Raw genomic sequence first — 25179 nt, forward strand, 5'->3', positions numbered from 1 at the left:
TGGACATAATTCATCCAAACATCAAAATCCTGAGAACCAAATAGCGTTGTGAAACCACAACGTCATCATCATTACGTATATCGTACTATTTAATAACAATTTTGAACAATTTCTTGCCGTGTATCGGCTTTTGCAGCCCCAATGGCTGCCAGAATCTCAGGTTAAAATCATAAGCTAAATGGATTAAACAAGCCTCAAACATTTCTAATGTCCAACTAGTATTCGCATCTGGGTGCATCTTCAATAATAATGAACCCTTCTTCAATTCATATTCTTTATATTTCACATAATATACTACTGTTCCATTCGACAGTTTTACAATCACATTTTCAATACTGATATTAATCTCTTCATCCCAGATGGGATGCCAGTTCCTCTCCCATATTCAGACCCCTTGGCGCCCTAGTCTCTAAATCGATAATGTACCGAGATTCCAATCTCCTGAGTATCTGTAATTTTAAAATATGCCAATGTTTGGTCATGATGGATCTTAACTTAAAAGAATTTGCTGAATATGGTGTTGTCATGCGGAATTTTCCATCTGTAATAGAACGGGTCTTTTTCACAAAGAAGGTACTGCGGGGTAATTTCCTGACTCTATTCAGTGCATCCTGTAAGATTCGGGTTATAACCTCTATCTAAGAATCTTTCAACACTGTCACTGGCTGCTTGTTCGAAGCTAGTGACAGTGTTGACATATTTTAAAATCTGATCAAATCGTAGGGCCTGACATACCAGATGTCCCACTAATAACTTTCAGGAAGGCCAGATCATTACGAGACCACATGGTTCATAGCCATCTGAAGCCGCTTGAGAAACAACAAGGTACGTTGAAAGATGCCAAAGGTTTTTTCCCTTGTGGAAAATGTAAAGCCTGCTCAGCCAGTAAGAGAACTCTGATGTATGATGCAACAGGTTGTAAAGGTGGCAAGAAAATTAATAAATTCATGTCTTGCCACACAGATCATGCGGTCTACTGTTTAATGTGCCCTTGCCCACTGAGGTACGTTGGGAGTACCATTAACCCTGTTAAATTGAGGGTGTTGGAGCATATGCGGGCCATCGTGAATAAAGACTTCTCATATCCGGTGGCCCGTCATTTTGCAATCAAACACAATAGCAACAGGGATCTTCTTAGGTACTTCTGCTTGGACTGTGTCGTTGAGAATCCAAGGGGAGGTAATAAATTACAGATACTCAGGAGATTGGAATCTCGGTACATTATCGATTTAGAGACTAGGGCGCCAAGGGGTCTGAATATGGGACAGGAACTGGCATCCCATCTGGGATGAAGAGATTAATATAAGTATTGAAAATGTGATTGTAAAATTGTCGAATTGAACAGTAGTATATTATGTGAAATATAAAGAATATGAATTGAAGAAGGGTTTATTATTATTGAAGATGCACCCAGATGTGAATTCTAGTTGGACATTAGAAATGTTTGAGGCTTGTTTAATCCATTTAGCTTATGATTTCAAACTGAGATTCTGGCAGCCATTGGGGCTGCATAAGCCGATACACGGCAAGATATTGTTCAAAATTGTTATTGAATAGTACGATATACGTAATGATGATGACGTTGTGGTTTCACAACGCTATTTGTTTCTCAGGATTTTGAAGTTTGGATGAATTATGTCCATTAGCTTACAGTGAATGAATCTTTATTGGAGACTTTAATCTTGCCGATACACGGCGTGAATCGATGGTGCAACAGCCTATTGTGAAACTTTGTAATGACAAACTGTAAAGTGTAACATATTCAAAGATGGCGCGTAAAATTGAATGACCGCTGAAGTCCATTGTTTGTCTCAATGATTCTAACAAACACAGATAATGGTGCCGCGCAGCGTTCTCTGATGTGAACACTGACGAAGGGATTTCACTCCCGAAACGCGTTTGTTCTGTAATAAATTCCTTTGCTGAATGCTGCAAAACCCGAGAGTGCTGTATTTCTTCGAACCCGGCTGGGTATTTTAGAGGAAATTGGAGCCGCTATTTGTACACGCGGACGCCACCGCGTAACAGCACCCACTTTTAAGAGTGACCCGTGTAAGTGGTGTAACAGGAGCTTGGATATATATGTCCAAACAAAAGCAATAATTTACGCCACACTCTTCCTGATTAGTTGAAAAAACAGGTTTATTGACCATTACATCTCGCACTCCTACGCGTTTCGAACTTTACAGTTCCTGTTCACGGTAGCTTTGCGGCGTAAATTATTGCTTTTGTTTGGACATTAATTACAGGATTGTCTTTTTCCTGCCACCAGCATCAGCTTGCTGCCTGCTCCCCGCGCCAAGGACATTTGCGTTTCTCATATATATATCTCCACCAAAAACTGGCAAAGAAGCCAACGCTGCATGCAAGGAATTTTAGGACTGCAAATACTTCTCAGTTGAAAGTAGTTTATTTAAGTGCTCCTGATTAGACCCATCGGACACGTTTCGGCTGAGCTGCTGCCTTGCTCACCGCTGGTTAAGCGCCATTTTCCAATCATATTTACATTCCATGCCGTAGTGTGGAAAGAAACTTAAGTTGTCAGCACAGAGATCATGCGTTATTCACATATACATACAGAGCAACTGCATTTTCAGTAATATTCATCTTGTATTTAAGATACATGGTCTAGTAAACAATGTGATTAACCCCTTCCATGCTGATGACGAACCCCAGCCGTCATGCACTACGGTGCTCGTGTGCTGATGACGGCTGGGGTTCGTCACGGCCCGCCCCTGTTCGTGTTGTTTACAGCACACCAGGGGAATCGCGGCCGCATGGAAGGGGTTAAAGTACACAATAAGATAAACACAGTGTTTTGACATAAAATAAAGCTAAATTCAGCCCTTCTGGTTACATGCTGACTTACTCTAACTGTGCATACCCAATTTCCAAAGAAACACAAAAAGTCATTAAATTAGTAAACAGCATGACTCAAGTGCACAATAGAAATATGATGATTTTGGCATAGAGTCGAATTCAGCCCTAATGGGCATACTCAGACTTTATCTAACTGCATATGCCTGATTACCAAAGTGACAAGAAATCTCATTGAAACTACAAATTCAACATTTAAAGTGAAGTTGCACTGCGCCCCAGTGGGCATGCAACTGGCCGAAATTCAAGTACATATTGGCATGATAGACCATGCATGGTTACACATATTCTTGTTTGAAGCCACGGGGATTGAACCTATTAATGTAATGGCATCTTATAGTGGGATTAAGCCCAATCGAGCTTACTACTACATTAGACCTAGCAATGAGGAACAAAGTATATCACAACCACTCAAGTGATATAATGTATTTATGCCCAAGTGGCCTAATTATCATGGTTATATAAAAGAACAAGATTTATCAACAAACCAATACATTGGTTTAAAGGAATCCAGCCCCAGTAGGCTAACTCCCCACATCACCTCAGATACATGAATACCAATGGCATAGTCGTTGTGGTCAAATACACTTTAGAAACAAATAAGGTAAATTGTTACATAATCTCCCAAAATGCCACCCACCCTAAAAATACCATTACAACACAATACTCTTAAACCCTAAAAACACCCTTACCCCAAAACTCCTACCCAGACTACACCCCTAGAAAATACCCATACCACCCAATACCCTTAAACCCTAAAAAACGATCTTACCACTCAAAATCCCTACCCAACCAAAACCGTAAAAATACCCTAACCGCCCAATACCCTTACACCCCCTAAACCTTAAAAATACCCTTACCACCGAATACCCCTACTCACCCTAAAAATAAACTTACAACCCAATACTTCTTCCCACCCAAAAAATACCCTTACAACCCAATACTCTTACCCATCCTTACACCCTAAAGACACCCTTACCCCAACCTACCATCCCCAAAGCCCTAAAAATACCCTGTCCACCCAATACTCTTGTCCACCATAAACCCAAAAAATACTCTTACCACCCAATACCCCTACACACCCTAAACCCTAAAAGCACACTTACCACTCAATACCCTTCTCCACCACTAAACCCTAAAAAAAACCTTTATCACCAAATACCCTACCCAACCCGAACCTGTAAAAATACCCTTACCGCCCAATACCCTTACCAACCCCTAAACCCTAAAAATACTCTCACCACCCATAATTCTACCCACTCCTAAACCCTAAAAACACACTTACCACTCACTTACCTTGCCCACCCTAAACCCTAAAAATACCCTCACCATTAAATTCCCTTACCACCCCATAACCCTTAAAAACACATTTACCCTAATTCCAAACACGTGAGCATGTATGTGTGTGTGGTAAAGACATATGTATGGTAAAAACTTGCATGGTAAAGGCAATGTGTCGTAGTGGCCTTGTGCAGTAATGACTGTGATAATGGTAATGGTAATGGGCGGTAAAGGTTGTTTCCCTCTAAAAAGTCGTAACACAGTATCCACTCTATTCAATGACTGACATTACAGGACTGTAGAAAAGTGCCCCTTTTTGCATGGTTGCCCTCTACATTTTGCCTGATGTTGGTGCTCTTTGACTAAGTGTGCCCTGGGTTCCTGCCAACCAGGCACCCAGGGCCTATGTCATTTCCCTAAAACTGTACTGCTGTAACCCCAATTGGCAACTCTCTGGCCACATGTAAATCCCTTGTACAAGGTACCATGGGTACCAAGCGCACTGTGAGCAGGAAAGGCCTAAGGACTGCAGCACATATTGTGTCAACCGTAGAGGCCCTGTATCTTAACAAACAAATAAACAAAGAAACACACACACACACCCACCCTGCAGGATGGTGTTTTGGTGCATGTAAATTAATGAGTCGACTTGGCACACATCCCTGTGTGCCATGCCTACAATTCACTGCCGATGGCATAGGTAAGCCACCCCTCTAGCTTGGTGCACTATACCACTGATGAGGGTACAGGTGCAGGAGCCATGTACCCTTACAGAGTCGAAGTCCATTCTTAGACATTGTAGGTGCTGTGCTGCCATTAAGGAGTGCAGTAAAGCCATAAAGAATATATGGTCTGGGAGTTTGTCATTACGAACTCCAAAGTACCATCATGGCTTTACTGAAATCTGGGAAGGTTGATATCAAACTCCTCAGTCCTTAAACCCACACTGATGCCAGTGTGTGATTTAATACCCAATGCACTCAGAGGGCATATTAGAGATGCCCTCTGAAAAACCACCTAACTCTCGTATCCTGGCAGACTAGCTGCTCGTCAGCTGCCACCCCAGACATGGTTCTGTACCCCTGGGCAGAGAGCCTCCCGTCTCGGATCCTGAAACAAAGCACATCCTGGGCAGAGGTGGCTAGCTCCAGGATGGGCAGGGTTCACAAAGGGGAAGCTTCCAAGGCTTTCCGCCTTTGTGAGCTGACCCAGTCATTTGCTACTCCCAGCAACTTCCCCCACCAGTTCTGACCCCCACTTTGGCTGGGAGAATAGGCGAGGAAACCAAGATAGGAGGACAGGTGTGCCCACCTTTGCCAACCACACCCCTTAGGATGGGAAGGCGAGGCAAAGCACAACTCTCAGTCCCCGCCATCTTGAAGATGGGGGACCTAGTCAACCAGAGTGAGGCTTATGCCCCCCTCCCACTGTAGAGTGGCATAATAGGGGGTGTATCCATCCCAAGGAAAGGACCCATTGGGCCTATCTGAAGAACAAGTTGCTTACCTTTGGTAACGATGAATCTCTAAGAGCCATATGTTAGTTATAGATTCCTTACCATAGAATTACTCCCAGGCACCTGGAGTAAGCTGGGTGCTGGATCCGTGTTTTTGTTCCAACCATGGCCCTAAGGCAGTGGTGGACTGAGAGCCTGGTGCTGGGCTTCAAGACTCAATGCCTGACCCTCGTACAGGTGGTGTTCAGCCTTCGTTCGGTGCCAGATGGGCAGAGGAGGGTGAGGTTTTGTACTCACAGCTGAAGTCTTTATTTGGGCCTGCATCCTAGCCTTCGGATTCTGAGCAACAACTTGCCTCGGGAGACCAGATCTCAGGCTTGGCGCCCAAAGTCCTTGGCTGAGGTTCAATCTAGACCTCCCAGTCACTGAATAGATCAAGGGTGTCATCCCCTTGCCACTGCACCATGAGTTGTGATGCTGGGCATCGAGCCTGACGGTATGCAGCATTTTCTTTGACCTCAAGGTGAGGTAGGCAGAATAGGAGGCCTCGTTGTGATCCAGAGCGAGAGAAAGCTTACACAACTGGTGATAGGATGCCCAGGGGTATTTGGTGCTTTAGTGATGCCAGTCTTAAAATGTAGTCCTTTCCATTAACGGTGTAGGCCGGAAAGGGGTGAGGTCTTGAACGGCTCAATGAAGAGTTTCCAGTTGTCAAAATCGACAGGTAGAGCGCCAATACCGAAACGGCAGGAGACATGGCGACTGCTTTACAATCAGATGCAGAGGAAGCGACAAGGCCCGAAGTTGAGGACTATGAAATGTCGACCCGGAGCTCAGTGGAGCACATTCGAACCAGAGAGCATAAAAAACACAATCTAACAATGTAGCCGATGCCCACATGTAAAACCAGCAATAGTTGGAATCACTATACCTCATGACACTAGGATTTCTTTGAAAAACACGTTGCACACATCCGTTCCCAACACCAGCAGGTAGGATTATGCATAGTATGTTTATCTACAGCTTCACATGCCACTAACAAATGGTTTACATCTAAATCTTGTCCCTCAGAAATGTTAACACAACTCAGATAACTAATTAGGCACAATTTATTAACAAAGACGAATAAGAAAAGTTTAAGCTGTGTCTGACTAAAAATCTGTTACTTGGTGCTGTAGCTTGCACGTTCTTTCAACACTATAGAGTCTTCAATTTCGCGCACGTTGGTTATTACTGCCTGGTGACAATAATGGAGAGCCTAACATCAGCAAGGGCTCCAGATTTAAAGGCTGGTGGGTGTCTTATATCACATTTCTTTCTGGCGTAAATTTAACAAGGTCAGATGATCCAAATATTTCACTATCAGTTTTTGGCATTTTCAATTCTTCGGAGATCTGTACAGGTCCTACAATAGTATAATCAAAGTGGCTACATTTATCTATTACATGCATTAGGTGAAATGAACCATCTCAACCTTGGAGTCAAGTGATTCCTGTCTTTCATGTGGAGCTGCCTGACATTTCTTTTTCCCTTCCTTTTTTGGGGCATTTTTGTTGCTGTATAACGTTATTTCAGTTTATGACTATCCAGGCAAAAGGAATGCAAAGAATAACAGGTCATTGTGCTGGTATTCACATTTTCAGGCTATCCCATGGAAAAATTCCTCACAACATTAAAAGAAACGGAAGAAGCTTTGAGCAGAAAGTAGGGATTTTAGTTTTGGCAATAACACATTTTGGAGGATCTATGAACTTACTAATGAACCAGTTACTTACCTTCGGTAATGATAACCAAGAATTCTTCACCTTCGAATATAACTGAGGCATCAGAATGATACGGAAAACCTTGAGCACTAATGATTGGTTCCACATCAATGCTGTCTGCATGAGAAGTGACGTTGTAGTGCCAATATATGCTTCTGCCACGCCCGGGGCCCTTGACATCAGTTTAGTTCGGGACTATTTCCGTGCCTAAAACACGGAGTAACAAAACATAATGTTTCACCAGTGTGCAGTCCCTAAGGGATCTTTCAGGTAAACAGTCCAGTTCACAGAGCGGGGAAGAACCTGCAGTTACAGTCTGTGCCAGAAAAACTATTATCGAAGGTAACTTGTTCTTTTGACAGAGACTTCTTCAGATGACTTACTTTAGAACTGATACCCAAGCAATACCTCCCTGGAGAAGGGTCTGTGAAGTTGCTGAAATCATAAAGTCCTGGAGGACCAATCGGGTGAAATGCTCACCTCGACAGACCTGACTGTCCAAGCAGTAGTACTTTGTGAAACTTTGTGAACGTGTGGAGTGGCACCCACTTAGCAGCTAGGCAGATGCCCAGGACAGGTACCCTGCAGCCCAACACAGTAGTAGTGGCCTTCCCCCTGGCAGAATGTGCCCTCAAGACTTCAGATGGCTGGTTCTTAGCGGAGTTGCGGATCTTAATGCAGATTATGATCCATCGAGATATGGTAAGTTTCTGCAGTCTTGTCCTCCTTCGCTTCGGAGAACCAGATGAAGAGCTGATCATCCACCCCAGGATCTCTGGTGAGATCGATGTAGAAAGAGAGGTCTTGTTGGTCCACGCAATGGAGTTTCTCCTTCTTAGAAGGTTTAGCATGCCCCTTGTACACTGGGCGCCAATACTCAAAAATAGTCAACAAAAAAGTCGATCAACATATGACTGTGGTAGCTCTCTGGATCCGCTCAGTAGTAAACTGATGTAAACGTGCCGCACATATAGAAGTTGCGCTGTCAAACTCAAGGCAGACTACATCGAAGTGGAGCCGACCGACGTCACCTTTTGGCACGTAGAAGTAGTGCTCACGATTTTCCAGTCTGAAAGCCTGAGGAACATTTTGAGGTGTATAATCTGAAGTTAACGGCTCGATCAGAAAAATTCTTCAAGGACAAGCTCTTGCAAAGACAGAAATGTTTCTGCTCCCAATGTGACCACCTCAGACTACGAGACAAATTTCCTACATGCAAAGAACCCCGCTTCCACAGTGTAGTTCACTGTAGTGTGCAATTTGAATGGCATCTTTATCTTTGGGGGATGTTTTTGTTCAAACTTGGTGAATTATGCAGTTATTTGGGAACAGTTTTTAAAAAAGGATCAGAGAAAAGGGAAATTAGCTATCAATCCTACAGTGGGTAGTATCTAACACAGTCAAAATGGTTGCTTGCTTGCAGGAGTAGTTTTGCAGCTTGAAGATTTTCCTGGATTATATGAGTGCATGATTCCACGACACAGTGGTTAGGACCAGGACTCTTCTCAGACTTTTTTTTTATTTTTGCTGCTGGGCCTCTAAGAGGACCACTTGGAGGTAAGTTATTTCCCTCGTGTCTTTTAGATTTACACCTTGATGCCCTTGCAATAGGTCACTGTGAGAAGTTGGCCTGATATGCAGTGCTCACTATTCTAGTGATCACTATGTATCAGTCCAAACGACCCTTATTGATGATTGGTTGTAAGTCAACCTTATAGACCAGCTATCCTAGTAGCATGGACAAGAGCAGTCTTTAGGCTAAACTCTAGAGGGCGTGTTAAGCCAGCTGTTATACCATCACATTTACCCCTTGAACACCAAGTGAAAGGACACCACACAAGTTGTTATGAAAATAAAAGGATATTTATTTATAACACAACAACCCTGGACTCTTTATGAGGACAGGGTGCTAAGCACAATACAAAACTCTTAAAGAAATAATACAAGTCGCACAATTTACGCAAATGCCCGAGGGGCACGAAAAACCATATACTATGGAAGTGGAATGCGAATCACTAGCAGGTAAGTAACAGTTCTCAGAGACTTTAGAATCGCTAGGCCTACAATGCTGAACCCTTTGATTAGAAGCAGGAGGCCTAGGGGCGCCGGGTGCAGAGTGGAAACTCTCACGCGCAATGCGGGACAAAGTCTATGGATGCTAGCAATTGCAAAGTTAGTGTTCTCGGGCGAACCCGACTAGGTAGGTCAAAAACGAAAGTGGATCTAGACACTTAGAGAGTTGTTCTACACTGGAGCACCGTGGTACTCGGTTTACCTAGCCTAGGGGCTGCGGCTGCATAGGGTTCAAGTGTCGTCGGGAATCCTCGTTGACGAACCAGGAGCCTGAAGTGGAAGTTGCTGGCAGGCGACCAGTGAAGATGTTCCGGGCTGATCCAAGGACTGGATCAGTGAAGAAGAGTACCTGTAAGCAGAGGGGACCGAGATCTGAATCACTAGCCAGTGATTAGGTGGGCACCAGCCAGGCGAAGAGGTGACACTGGATTCTGCTGCTGCACGGACCAGGGGCGCTGATGTCGACCAGGCTGGAGGTCTGCGAGCTGTCCCACGTCGGATGTCTGCTGCTGGCGATGCTGGATCCGGTGAAGGAGGCAACAAGCCTTGGCTACGGCAAGCCCACGTGGCGACACAAAATGGCGTCTTGAGTGGACCAGGAGGGTCCGAGGAAGGTCCCCTTCAGGAGGAGACTAGGGCCAGTCTAGAGGAGCTAGACCAGCGGTGAAACAAACGTAGGACGTCGTCTGGAGGGTCACTAGCCAACGGGCAAGTGACCGGACAACGTGGCAAGCGACACAGAAGCAAAAGGGCCCCACGCAGATCTGGTGGATGCTGGGTAGGGTGACCAGACGTCCCCGTTTTCCCAGGACGGTCCCTGTTTTTGGAGAAGTGTCCCCGTGTCCCGACACTTTTCTCCAAGTGACTCAAATGTCCCCGTTTTCGAACCGTGTCCCAGGTAAACACAGAAATGTCCCTGTTTTTCATTGTTCCGGTGGAGCATGCACGCGCATGCTCTCTTTGCACTGGCATTTGCTAGCCTCTGATGTTTTATTGATTTTTGGCAAATATATGCTATAGTCTTTAAAAGTGTAAATGTAATAATAAGTACTAATGCTGCTGTGTAAAGGAGAGGGGTGCCAATTAAAGACCTCAGATTTGTTGTCTGTAATGCTTCATCTCGGTCTGTGGAGGGAGCTGTCATTGTAGTCCTTTTTCTAGGTCTATGACAGCTGTCAAATAATCCTACATTTATGTCCATGGTTACTGCAAACCCAAACCATAGTCCTACTTCTACTTCTATGTCAACCACCTGTCCCCGTTTTTTGTTTTGATAATCTGGTCACCCTAATGCTGGGGGGCTGGTCTTCGGTGCTTGTGCTGCTTGGGGTTGGGGCTTCTCTTACCCCAATGCACCCACTCGAGGGTCCCTCGGCGGTCGTGCTGGGTCAGTGTTGTGCTGGTTCCGATGGTCACCGGGTACTCTGGTCTCGTCGCACCCACGGTTCTCAGCTGTGCTGTAGATGCAGGTAGAGGTCAGAGAGGGCAGGGAGTCCGGGTCTCGTCGTGCTGGTCGCTCTGGTTCCGGAGGAAGGACGTTCAGCAAACCGCAAGATACTTAGTTGGTGCCTGCTGCTGCAGGGTGACTACTCCTTAGTCACAAGGGAGAAATCTTGAGAAGAAGTCTTGAGTTCCTTTCGTAGAAAGTAGTTTCAGGATTCAAAGATGATCTAATTTGAAAGGGTCCCCGCTCCCACCTTTATTCTAAAGAAAAGGGGCTGGTACGCGACTAGGTCCTGCCCATGGGTGGGACCAGGAAGGGGGGTGGTTACACCCCTCTCCCCTGTCCGGACTTTCCCCAGCTCAGGGGCTGGTGTGCCCCTGGAATTGGTTCAAGCCGGCAGATGCATAGTGAGCACCAGGGTGCCACTTGCAGTCGCCTTCCTATTCAGCCCTGCCTACCTAGGATACACAAAACCCTGTCTGGGATCGTGCTAGCACCGCCCCTGACAGGAAACCCTTTGTCCAAGCTCTCCTCGCTGGAAGGACTCCCAGCAGCAGGAGGTCAGACTTGTGTCTGTGGTGGCAGCATCCATTTTGTGATGCTGAGGCTCGAGTTAACTTTAACCGGGGTTCACAGTTACATACATGTCGTGTCCCTCTAGAAGGGTGGAATGCTAACCCCGTCGCCAGAAATGGCGAGGGGTTAGTATTCCAATTCGTATGACACCTTCCTCGACATGTTTTGATAAAGCGATACCAAAGATAGCAAATAACCGCGAGGATTATAATGCACTTAAGAGTATATGGTACGCGTTATCATAGAACAGCTATTTGGACTTGGTTCCGCAAGCTGCAGACGGGCTCAGCTCATGCCAGAGCACCATCTCACATAATTCCAAGCACTCTGCCTTCAGGATTGTTAAGGCCTGCCATAGGAGTGACTGATAGGAATACATGTGTCTATTTTAGGGTTAGATATAGGTATACTATATCTACAGCAAAGGGTGATTACACCACCTTGCCCCAGCTGTCGTGCAGCCAGTTGTGTCAGATTTAGATGGCCAGCCAGGGGTGGCATAATACATGCTGCAGCCCCTGGTAGGCCCTGGGTACACCTATGCCCTGAGTTACAGGGTCTGATAAGGTGGCCCAGTACCAATTGGTAAATGCACCTAAGTTACACATGTCAATTTAGAGAGAGAGCAGTAGGCCTGGGGCCCTGAATAGCAGGGTCCCAGGTCAACTAAGTCGGAAAACCAGCAAAACACCAGGCAAAAAGTTGGGGGCAACCATAGTCCGGTATCCACCCTCCTACAGTCACCATCTTCAAATTCTTTTTCCCCCTTTTAAGACTTTTGCCTTTGCCTTCCTACTGTTTACATGATTTCTTCCTATTTGTGCTCCTGAAGATGCCTTTTCTCGGAAGGTCGCACAAGAATCTAGACTATTCTTCGAGCTGTATAACTACTATTTCAGGTAAGCAACTAATTAATTTTGCAGTGTGAATCTTTTCTGGAGTCAAATGCTATGCACTGATTTCGAAGTTGTATTCCCCTCCTGCAGAAGGCTGTATTGAAATGAGTGTGTGTTAGCAAAGAGGTGCTCTAAAACCTTCTGTCCCACTTGTGTCTCTCTCTCTCTGTCTGAATGTCCACACAATAGTGTTTTCTGACAGTATATATGGATGGCCATGTTGCTGCCTAAAACGTTGGCCAAAAAAGGCAAATATTGCCCCTTTTTTCCTTGTGGAATGAGATGTCCTCCTTGTCACCTTCACTTTCTTAAAATTGTCTCCACAATCCATCCTGCTATGGTTCTCTTCAACATGGTGAACCCTTGCTTGCTGGAGCAATAGAAATTGTTATTTGCATGGATTTGTTCTTATAACCACTCTGTCCCTGTGTATTTGCAAATAAGACGTCTTTGTAGTCAGCACATGCAAATCATTGACTTCACAGAAATGTGATCGCTACTAAAAAGATAGCCATTAGCATCAAGGACTTCATTTCGGCCCTATGCATTGGTTTGAAGGACGCTCATTAGCTGAGTAAGACTAAGTTTAAATTCCACACAGGTACGGTTATTGCCCGTGGTGGAGATATTCTCTACCCTCCCCCCAGAAAACTCTTGATTTTTGGTATAGTATTAAGCTTTTTCCTATATGACCCCTAGTACATGCAATAATGGCCACCAGGAGAACTCCGACTGATACACAGGTGAGGCCATTATTAGAATGTAGGTAAGGTATTTAATAACTGTATTGTCTTGTGTTCTACAGTCTAATCCCTGTTGCACCAGTTAACATATCTTTTCCACTTTTCTATGTAGAACCTTTTTGAGTTTTTTTTTTGGCCTTCCTTAGGATTTCAGAGCTTCATATTCTGAGACTCAAACAAGTTGCTTGTCTGGGGCGTGCTGGCTCCGGGTGGCATACCAATTTTTAATAAAGCTCCCAGTGACATCTCCATGAGGAAGGAGTACTACATCTGCTTTGCCCATTGTGGTGCTATCAAGATTAATGTCACAAATGATTCTTTGCATTTGCTTATCATCAATGGTATCAGGGGCTGAAGGGAAAATGTCCCTGACTAGTCCATCAATAGACTAAAGTATACAAAAAAGGGATGGATGGAATCCCTTAATTAATCTCAGTCACTGGCAATTACTTGGAGCCCCATCCCAGTCCATTGTTATTTTGTACACAAGAGGGAGGGATAACACTGCTTCTCATCCCAGCACAGTTCTCCCCGTTGCATCCAGGTAAATGCAGTACGCTAGTGTGGACCCTTCCCATTTGTGTTTAAAAGGCTCCCTCCGGCCAATGAGCTGACAAGCTATCCTGGAATGCACCTGTGTGCCTGTGGAGTGGTACTGTGGCCTGTGAAGGCAGTAGTGGTTGCAGTAGCCCTGGTCGAATGGGCACGCAGTCCCACCGGAGGATCCTTCTTGCCCAAGGAGTAACATGCTTTGATGCACAGAACGACCCACCGGGAGATGGTCCGTTTGTGCATGGCCCGACCTTTTTTAGCACCCACGTAGCCAACAAAGAGCCTATTATGCACCCGGAACTGCTGTGCACGCTGCAGATAGAATGGAAGCGCACGTTTTGGGTCCAGACGGTGGAGACGGGTCTGCTCGATGTGCAAGGGCGTAACAACTTTTGGCAGGAAAGAATGACAGGTCCTTAGAACCACCTTGTCCAGATGAATTGAAAGGAAAGGAGGTTTGGAAGAAAGAGCCTGAAGCTCACTCACTCTTCTGGTAGAGGTGATAACTACCAGGAAAGAAGTCTTTAAAGTGAGAAGACGTAAGGGACAGTTATGAAGGGGCTCAAATGGAGCGCACATCTAATAGGTCAAGACAAGATTCAAGTCCCACTGAGGCATTATGAAAGGCACGGGAGGAAACGTGTGTGTAATGCCTTTGAGAAAACGGTTAACGACCCGGGACTTAAAAAGAGAAAGTTGATCAGGAAGCCGTAGAAAGGCAGAGATGGCAGAAAGATAACCTTTGAGAGTGCCCAGAGCAGAGCCCTGCTGGGCCAAGGACAAAAGTAACAGAAGAACCTCAGAAAGAGGGGCAGAAAGGGGATCCACACCCTTTGCTGTGCACCATACCACAAATTTGTTCCGTCGGCAGGCGTATACAGTTTTAGTGGAGGGACGCCTAGCTGCCAGAATGACATTACAGACCTCTGGAGGAAGGTCAACATCCGTCAACTGTCGCAGCTCAATCTCCACGCATGGAGGTGGAGGCTGGACAGTTTCCGGTGGAGGACAGTCCCCTGCTGCTTCGACAGAAGATCCTCCCAAAGAGGCAGACAGATCGGGGGATCGATGCTCATACTGAGTAGCTCGGGATACCATACTCTTCAAGCCCAGTCCGTAGTCACAAGAAAGACTTGGGCCCGGTCGCACCTGATATTCTTCAGCACTCTGGGCAGAAGTGGTACTGGCAGAAAGGCATACAAAAGACCGCAGCTCCACTCAAGACGAAAAGCGTCTCCGAGCGAGTGGCGCCTCGGAAATTCCAACAAGCAGAACTGATGACATTGCGCGTTCTCTTTGGTGGCGAATAGATCTAACCAGGGCTCTCCCCACTGCAGAAAGAGACCTTACACCATGTCCGAGTTCAGATGCCTTTCGTGATCCACCATGCACCGGCGGCTGAGTTTGTCCGCCCTGGCGTTCAGAGAACCTGCCAGGTGTTGAACCACCAAGGTAATGCCTTGATGTTCCAGCCATGTCCAGAGTCACAGAGCCTCCTGACATAGGGTCCAGGACCCCCACTCCGCCCTGCTTGTTAAAATACCACATGGCGGTGGTGGTGTCCGTGAACACCTGCACTACACTTCCCTGGAGAGAGGGAAGGAATGCCTTCAGTGCAAGCCGGATCGCCTGCAGCTCCAAAAGGTTGATATGGAGCCGGGACTTCGCCGGAGACCAGAGGCCTCTGATCTCCGCCTCTCCCAAGTGGCCTCCCCATCCCAGGAGGGACGCATCCGTCACCACTGTGTGCTCCAGTTGGGGAAGGGAGAGGGATCTGCCATTGACTGAATTGCGATTTGTGAACCACCACTGCAAATGTCATGTAGTGTCCTCCAAGATCTGAAAGTGGTCGAACAGGTTGCCCTGATGTTGCGCCCACTGGAACTTCAGGTCCCACTGCAGAGCCCGCATATGCCATCGGGCATGTGTCACCAGCAGGATGCAGGAAGCCATCAGGCCCAGAAGCCGGAGGGTCATCTTGACCGAAACCCAGGATAGAGGCTGAAAGATCGGAATCATAGCCTGAATATCCTGGACTCGTTGCTCGGGAGGATAAACCCGAAACAACGCTGAATCCAGAACAGCTACGATGAAGGGGAGCTTCTGAGAGGGACTCAGGTGCGACTTTGGCATGTTGATGGAGAACCCCAGCAAGTGCAGGAGGTCGGCCGTAGTCTGGAGGTGGTTGACGACTGCCTGGAGTGAGCCCGCCTTCAACAACCAGTCATCAAGGTAGAGGAATACGGACACCCCCGACCTGCACAGATGAGCTGCGACCACAGACATCACCTTCGTGAACACCTGAGGGGCGCTGGTAAGGCCGAAGGGAAGCACGGCAAACTGAAAATGCACCTGGCCCACCATGAACCGCAGGTAACACCGGTGGGCCGGCAGGACGGGGATGTGAAAATAAGCGTCCTGCAAGTCCAACGTTACCATCCAGTCTCCAGGGTCGAGGGCAGCCAGGACCAGAGTCAGCATTTAGAATTTCTCCTTCAAGAGGAAGCGACTAACGTCCCAGAGGTCCAAGATGCGGCGCAGGCCCCCCTTGTCCTTCTTGGGGAGCAGAAAGTAGTGGGAATAACAACCACTACCTACTTCCTGCACAGGAACGCGCTCGATGGCCCCCTTGGCCAAGAGGGCCGTGACCTCCTGTTGGAGAAGAGCCAAATGATCCCCCGACATGCGGTGGCACCGAGACGGCATGGCTGGAGGGGAAGACTGAAAGGGAAAGGAATAACCCTCCGAACATCATCCCCTGTTTTGTCCATATTTCAGCCACTCCCCAGTTTTGACTAAATATGAGTGCCTAAAACACCCAAGATAATAAAGACGTTTAAAAAAAAAAACAAGACTACCTTAAGTTTGATGTGTTGACCGCTCGGACAAACCTTACAAAGTGGTGTCAGAAGTGGGATTCAAACCCACAAAGCGGGTTAAACCATGACACAGCCCATACAGCTAGACGAGATGGTCACCCAGCTGGCCGAAGGGCAAAGACACCTCCAGTTGGTGCTAGAACAACAAATACAAGAAGCCCGACTAAGAAGGGAAGCCTTACAAGATGCCCTAAAAGAGCAAGCTACCATAACCTCGGCCAATCAACAAGTGCAAGACACGGCTGTCTTGAGACTCACTGACGCGATTGTCAATGCCCGGGTCCACCCAATGGTTCCTGGGACGGTATTGCAGAAATACCAAGGGGAGGACCCTGACTATTTCTTTCTAAACTTTGAGCTCTAAAGTAGCATTCACGACAGCCTGGCCCAAAGAGAGATTGGGCCAGTACATTGCCCTACTGCTCTCGGGCGAACTGCAGGCGGCGTACCAAGCCGCCAACCCGACTGGAACTACGGAGTACGACGACCTGAAGAAGGCCATATTGGAGAGACTAGGGTTTGATCAGGAACACTATCGTCTTAAGTTCAGGAAGGAGAAATTGGCCACAGGGGACAACCCCCGAGCGTTGTATTACAGGATACGGGACATGGGGAATAGATGGCTAACACCCCATGTATCTACAATAGGAGAAGTGGTAGAAAAGGTCTATCTCGAGCAATATCTGGAAGCATTACCACCTTCCACCCGTTCATGGGTAAAGCAACATTCCAACCTGGACACTACCTCCGCAGTAGAATTCGCATGTGCCTTCCATAGATCCCCTAATTTCAGAGTAGGCAACCCTCGACCTCAGCTCTCCCTTCCTCCTTCCCGAACCCCCTCTTACTCCCATCCTAGGTTCCCGGTAAAACCGCATCCAAAACCTCTAATCCCCTCTCATCCTGTTCCGAAGCCAGGCTTGACCCCTTCCAACATCAGTGGTCAGACCCCACAATGTTTTCACTGCTCTGAATGGGGGCACATAGCCAGATATTGTCTGCAAAAACACCCACCCACAGAACCCATGGAAGTGGACTTTTCACGATGCAGGATATTCCTAACCAAGGAAGGTCCCCAGCGGTATAAAACCGAGGTTTACATAAATGGAAAAAAAGGCAAGCCTTACTGGACACAGGATGTCACGTCACGGTGGTAGACGGGTCGCTCTTCAAGGCCCCCCCTTTGTTACACTCAGAACATGTAAGGGTAACTTGTGTTCATGGCGATACGAAGTCCTACCCAGTAACCGAAGTTCTGTTGGACATAAATAATGACCCTCACCTTAAGAAGGTAGGAGTGATTCCTTCCCTGCCAGAGGCCGTAATCATAGGGACCGATCACCCTATGTTTGATGAGTATTTAAAGGGAAACAAGCATTAAAAATGCAATAGGTCTCTCCTTTTATTAAGTTAAAACTATTTGCTTTGCTATACAATACCATTAGCAAAGCAAATGGCTTTACCTTAATCAAAGGCGAGACCTATTGCATTTTCAATGCTTGTTATGAATGCTGCCTAATCCTCTAGCCTGTTTGTGTTGCTTCCTTTTTATGTGCGTCCCTGAGAACTAGGAAAATAATTACTTGCTGAGATTGTTTGTTTTTACAGTTTTTATCTGTGAACTGTTATGATTCATTTTGTATTAATCGAATAAAGTAATTTTGATTTGATTTGAAAAGTCAGTTCTCTCTCAACAATCACTGGCTGAACATCTATTCCTCGTTGACAAAATTGTGAATAACTGCCCAAGACAAACGCATGAGCGCCACTAGGGCTGCCAAAGAGGCATTATGTTTAAGGTTTATAGGTGCTGGGAATTGAACCCTTCCATTGTTCAGGACGTTGGCGGCATCATTAGGATGCAAAGTGATTTCGTACGCAGTTGACACCAATCGCTCTTTGCTTCTGAGGGAGCCTCTTCTCAAATGGAGAAGACGCTCAGGGACTTCATGGATGCGGTCTTCGATTGAATGCATTACATTTGAAAGGTAACGAGGACAAATTGCAATTCTTCTTTTAGGGTCCCACACAGCTAACTGATAGGAAGCGGCCTGGCCACCCTCTTTACCGTCCGCTCATCTTCAGTAGCTAAAAATATGGAAGTCAAACTGTACAATGTACAATTTCTGTTACCTCAGATTTCGGCTGTGGTCGGCACCTGCTTTGGTTTGCTCCGGACCCTCAAGAAATGTTTGCACTTACTCCCTGCAGTAAGTCAGTGGTACTTACGTTGGTTAATTCCAGTAAGGACTACGTCAATGCTCTCAACCGGGGGTGTCTGAAGCTTTGCTGCTTCGCCTCCAGGTTGTGCAAAACGCAGCGGCACATCTTTTTCTGAGACTTCCAAGATGGACGTCGACCACCTCGTTGTTAAGATCTCTTCACTAACCGGCTACTAAGTAACACAATATTTTCAAATCCCAGCCTTTGGTTTATCTTGCTTTGTTTCAAGCCAGCCCTGGATAACTTGCAGGCAGATTCCTCCATATTGTCCTGCTAGATCCTTGCGGTCAGCGGCAGCAGCTCTGGTGGTAGTGCCACGAATGAAGAAGAAGGTAAGGCGTTCTCAATTTTGGCTGCTAAAAGCCTGGAACCAGCTCCCTTCCTTCGGAGGAAGTCTTCCATAGGAAGATGAAAACTTGGCTATTCTCTTCCGTTTATTAATGACTTTCCTGGTTACGTTTTGGTATTGGGTCTTTCCTCTAGCTTAGCGCCGGGGCACTCCGTCGAGTAGCCATGCTCTTTAGGGAAAAAAAGATTCATTCGGACGTCCAGGTCACGTCTTTAGCACTGGAGAGGAGGAAACGTGAGATGCCCAATGTGTCATTAGGACGTACAGACTATGGATCAGTAACAGACACAATAGGATCCAATCACTAGAACTGAAAATTCGTAAGTAAACAGAGCAATTATTGTGAGGATGAGGCTTGGTTCACGGGTAGAGAACGCCTATTTTACTGTTAAGAGCTACTCTCTGTTCACATAGATGACCCTCCTGGTGTCAGCACTGCACTCACCGCCCTCTCCATGACTACAGATCACAGCACATTTTTGGCTATGTACAGCCTACAAACAAGCTTTGCCAACAGTTACTTTGACTAACTTAATTACTATGAAAAGCAGCTAGGCAGCCAGGATGCAACGTAACCGGTTAGCCGGATCACCACAACAAAGCACAAACTCCTGTCCCTCACGCACCAACATTACCTCTTGAATGCCTGTCCAGGGGAGGGGTGCTGTGGAGTAAAGAGAAGAACTCTATTTTGCACCCCAATTATCTGCTTTTGAGTGCAAGCAGAATACCAAACCCAACAATGGTCAAATTGTGTTTATTGAGAGTTGTTTTGTTTAGAACTAAAACAGATTAGACCTGTAGTGCCATGAGATAAGTCTTTGAAGAGGGATGTAAGCTTTCTGTTTTTTGTAATACATATATGCGCAAGGCATTTTTTGTTTTTCATAAAGCATCCGGGGTCACCGAGACACAGACAGATGGCATTTAACACACCAACATTTTACTCTCCCAACCAACAGAAAGGCATGTTTGAGTATTAAAACAGCGCCATCTCGGTGGAAAGAGAGGACACCACCTCTTTCCCCTAAAGTCACCTGAGCAGGTTTTCTTCTTTACAGTTCGGTGTTAAACCAAATAAAATGTGATCTGCCTATAAACGTTCTCTGCATGACCACTTCCACAAGGTAGGAGTGCTAGGGATGTGCCATCACACCTACTGCATGGACATGGGGTCATGTCCATGCAGTAGGAGGATATAGGAGGTGGGGAGCAAGGGTCTAGACTCACAATACACAAACACCACACTCCCTCTTAGCCCAGTGCCATGATGTACTTGTGTTCACCAGTATCACGAGGTCTGGGACACAAGTGCATTGAAGTGAAGCCCTTCGCACCAGGGGACTATGCACAGGTCATGTACTGCCGGAATAGTGGATTCACTACTCGCTGGGATGCTGAAGGACACCTGTTCAGGGGTCTGTGGTGCCCACATGCCAACCTTCCAAGAACAGATGTGCCTGCTTCACAATCAGCTGCAGCATCTACAAAGCCACCTGACACCTCAACGTGCCTGCCAGACAGGACCAAGGCTTCCCGTGGGCACGAAAAATGTGCAGGAGAACAGCGCAACTGGAATCCCAGATGTGCATGCCCACCACGACCAGGGGTCAAGCAGTCTCCTCCTGTGCCCTGAGGGTTTGGAACTACACCCAAGTCCACGTGCACCAACTACATCCCTTCCCCCTAACAGGAGAAGGCTACACACCCTCCTCTGAGAACTACAACGTCTTTGGGTAACTCCGAGGCTGCATGTGCGATCTCGAGAGCTCTCTGCTCTCTTTATAGCGCTATCCCTGCAAGTGACAGCTCGGAGCGCTACATTTGTACCCTCACCACCTGATCAGCATCCTGTAAACCTGTCTTCCCTCATCTCCTCTGTAACTACTTGCCTGCCACTCACCCAAAGCCCAGTGCAACCACACCCGTGAACCGCTCACCCACGCCCCTCTTGGTTCTGGCACTCTTGTGTAACACCTCTCTCTTCACAGAACATTGCAGCCTCACACACAATCCCATGCAGAGGGGCCCATGGCTCCCTTGACACGCTTAACACACGCATCCATCACACGTTACATCACTCTTCTCTGTGCCTAAAATAGTCTTTCTCTGGGCGTAAAAATGAAATATGGAATGCAGTACCCACCTCCATCAAAAGCCCTCTTCAAGAAATGCTTAAAAATACCTCCTTCACGTACCTGAACACCACAGATGTATTATTTCACAGTCAGAAGAACGTACTTTATTCAGCATCATTTTCTGCATCACGGTTTTCCATTTCCAGGTTTAATTACCCGATGTATGCTTTGTTATTTAAAGTTTTGCTTTCTCGCCTATGTTCATACTAGAATGCGGAAGCATATTCGAGTATCACTGTCCTGCTGTAAACATATCGGCCTTATGACCAGGCTCTCTGCTGCTCCAGTCAGGCTCTAGTCTGCCACAAGGGACCTCAAAGATGGCAGTGCCAGCCTGGAGCAGTGACTTAAAAGACGGTGGAGAGCTCTCGGTGTGCTAATTCTGCTGGAGTTAAAGGGACAAACAACAGTGGGTTTGGTTTCTAACGGGAGCGCAGTGAATTTCTCCAATGAACATACGAGCAGGAGGGCCTTGCCATAGATCCGTGTCAGAGGAACGGGTCTTAACAGCTCCTCTGCCCACAACCAAGACACCCGACAGGTGCCTGGCAAGAAGCCGCAACCAAGAGTCAGCTGGGCGGACTGAGGGCAGCAAGAGCAGAGGGTGACCCCTGGAGGAATTCACAAGCACCTCTCATGGCCATTAGTGAAACAACTGCTGGGCAAATTAATTTATTTTAGGATTTTTATATAGCGCGAAAACAACACAGTCCGGGCATCAGAGCGCTGTACAAACAGCAAAACAAGTTAAACACAAAGGGAACTCCGTCTGCATCGACAGCTGCCCGTGAGGGGTGGGTGGGCAGTGCTGGTGTCCGCCTGAAAGAAGGGACTGGGAAAAGGTCAAAGTTCAAAGGCTTTAAAGACTAGGGACGAACGGTAAAGTATGCCCGGTTTTAAGGTGTAGGACAGATCAGATCACGCCAGTCTCCAGCAACTCTTGGAAGTGACGTGCAGAGTCGATAATTCACTAGAGCAACCTCGCAACAGAAGAACATGAATGAAGACAAGACGTGCTCGTGCCTTTCCGAAAGCTGTCGTGGGGTGGTACTTCCGGCTTCTGCTGGAAGCCCACGCCCACGGAGTGCCCGGCCAGAGGAGCAGTGGTGACGCGGGGCTCCCATGCCCGAGGGAGAGCCCGCGGTGGCGGCTGAAGTTTAGAGTTGCGCCGATGAGGTGAGTGGGGTTTGGAGGGAGGGGGGTTTGTGTTTCTGTGCGCTCGTGTGTGCGGCGGAGGGGGTGTGTTCTGTGCGCTCGTGTGTTGCTGCGGGGGGAGAGGGGGGTGTTCGGCACGCTTGTGTGTGTGGCGGGGGGTGTCTCTGGGACACTATGGGAAGGAGAACACCCTCAAATACCTATTAGAACAGTTCTACTGGCCAGGTGTGTATAAAGACGTTGCCAAGCATTGTGCTGCTTGTGTGAGGTGCCAGTATTCGAATCCACGAGGTGTCCAAAAAGCCCCCTTGCAACCCTACCCATTATAGACGTGCCTTTTAAGAGGGTTGGAATGGATCTAGTAGGACCCCTAACACTGTGAGCTAGAGGCCATCGCTATATATTGGTCATTATCGACTACGCTAGCAGGTATCCCGAGGCCATCCCATTATCAAGCATGACCAGCCTGGCAATTGCCCAAGCCATGATCACCCTGTTTTCCAGAGTCGGCTTCCCCTTCGAGATTTTAACGGACCAGGGGACCCCGTTAGTCTCCCGAATGATGGGCCAAATCTGTGACGTTTTAGGGATTCATAGACTCCGCACTTCGATCTATCATCGACAGACGGATGGCCTTGTGGAGAGATGTAACAAAACCATCAAAAACCTACTCCGCAAGGCAGTCTCGGAGACTGGCAGGGACTGGGATCAGAAGCTCCCTCTGGTTCTTTTCGCCCTAAGAGCTCATGAACAAAGGTCTACAGGGTATTCCCCCTTCGAACTATTGTTTGGAAGGAAACTAAGAACTCTGTTGGATATGGCGGTAGAACAGTGGGAGCAAGAAGACGGAGAAGGGAAACCCCTGTTAAAGTATGCCTCCCTTACAGAACTCTGGGGAATAGTACATGACAATATGCAGAAAGCACAAAACACCCAAAAGAAGTATTATGACCGTAACAGCAAACTCAGGGAATTCCAGCCAGGCGACAGGGTCCCTATTTCGCTTCCCTCCACAGAGGACAAGCTCTTGATGAAATGGCAAGGACCCTACACATAGAAAAAAGGGTGACTCCGGTCACTTACAGCGTGTTCCTGCCACATCGAGCAACAGGTAAACAGATATACCATGTCAATCTATTGAAAGAATGGATAGACCACACTCCCTCCCCCTCAGGGGTTACTAATACGGCTGTCTTGGCTTGTTCCTACCCTCCCTTAGACATTCCTCCTTCCCCAGTACAGGAGCACTCTGATCATCCAGTCCCCACAGGCACGACATTGACAGAAAACCAGAAAACTCAGGTCACGGCCCTACTAACATCTTTTTCCGGTCTGTTCTCTACACGTCCAGGATTCACCTCCTTGGTCCACATAAGATCACTTTTCTAGTCCCCGATATCGTAAAACTGAAACCCTACAGAAGCGCGCCGAGGGGCCGTAGAACAGGAAGTGTCCAACATGCTACAAGCGGGCATTATAGAGCCATCCCAAAGCAACTGGTGTTCTCCTGTGGTACTGGTGCCAAAACCGGACTGCAGCATATGCTTCAGTATTGATTTTAGACGAGTAAATACCATCACGAAATTCAACAGATATCCCATGCCACGAATCGATGAAATGATTCAACGCTTGGGAAAGGCCAGTTTCCTATCGACCCTTGCTTTAACGAAAGGGTATTGGCAGATCCCATTAGCCCCCTGTTCGAAGGAAAAAACGGCGTTTGCAACTCCCTCGGCCTATACCAGTTTCGGGTGCTTCCCTTTGGGTTGCATGGGGCACCAGCAACTTTTCAGAGGTTGATGGACCGCCTCCTAAAACCCCACAAGTTATACGCAGCTGCATATCTGGATGATATTGTGGTGTTTAGTTAAACGTGGGAGGAACACCTAGAACACCTAAAAGCCATCTTTTCAGAAATACAGAACGCGTCTATCACCATTAACCCAGAAAAATCTCTGTTAGGCACACATGAGATCCAGTACCTAGGCTACACCACTAGTGAGGGATGTCTGAAACCACAGATAAACAAAGTCGAAGCCATACAGTCGGTCCCCAGGCCAACCACGAAAAAGGAGGTCTGCTTCTTTCTGGGTTTCATAGGATACTACAGACGCTTTATACCTAATTTTTCCACCATTGCTAGCCCCCTTACTGATCTACTGTCCAAAAGCAGTCCCACGAACATACGATCATGGACCACAGTCCGGAAAAACATCTTTCAGGACCTCAAACATGCTATTTGCACCGCCCCTGAGCTACAATGTCCGGACTTCCAGCGGTCGTTTGTGCTCCAGACGGATGCATCAGGCCATGGCATGGGAGCGGTATTGTCCCAGCCGGATGGCTCAGACGAGCTCAGACCCCTCTTGTTCATCAGTAGGAAACTGCTCCCACAGGAAGAACACTACTCGACTATCGAGAAAGAATGTCTGGCGATCAAGTGGGCCATTGAATCATTGCAATATTACCTGTTGGGTAGGCAGTTCACTGTCCTCACTGACCACGCACTCCTGACCTGGCTATCCAGGCATAAAGACACCAATGCTCGCATCCTTAGGTGGTTCCTTGCTCTACAACCTTTCTCATTTCAGACCGTTCACGTTCCTGGGGCGGAGCAGATCGGTGCGGACTACCTATCCCGGTATCCGTCCTTCGAATGGCCCCATCGTCCATTCCTATGGGGGAGGATCTGTGATAAGGACGGGGAGCCGACCGGGGATGACGGCCGGAAGTGGGCCATTTCGGGAGGAGACACCAGCGACTACCCGGAAGCA

The 25179-nt window shown here is 47.2% G+C and overlaps 1 protein-coding gene and 1 pseudogene across 1 annotated transcript in view; one reads left to right on the forward strand and one right to left on the reverse strand.

The window, feature by feature from the left end:
• Window positions 1–25179, reverse strand: part of SETD1A (SET domain containing 1A, histone lysine methyltransferase) — a 960878-nt gene that overhangs the window by 333544 nt on the left and 602155 nt on the right. The gene's annotated exons all lie outside the window — the stretch shown is intronic.
• On the forward strand, window positions 4830–7178 carry LOC147703699 (transmembrane protein 120B pseudogene; annotated as a pseudogene).

This window comes from Lissotriton vulgaris, chromosome 7 (genome assembly GCF_964263255.1).
Source record: "Lissotriton vulgaris chromosome 7, aLisVul1.2, whole genome shotgun sequence".
NCBI classification, from domain to species: domain Eukaryota; kingdom Metazoa; phylum Chordata; class Amphibia; order Caudata; family Salamandridae; genus Lissotriton; species Lissotriton vulgaris.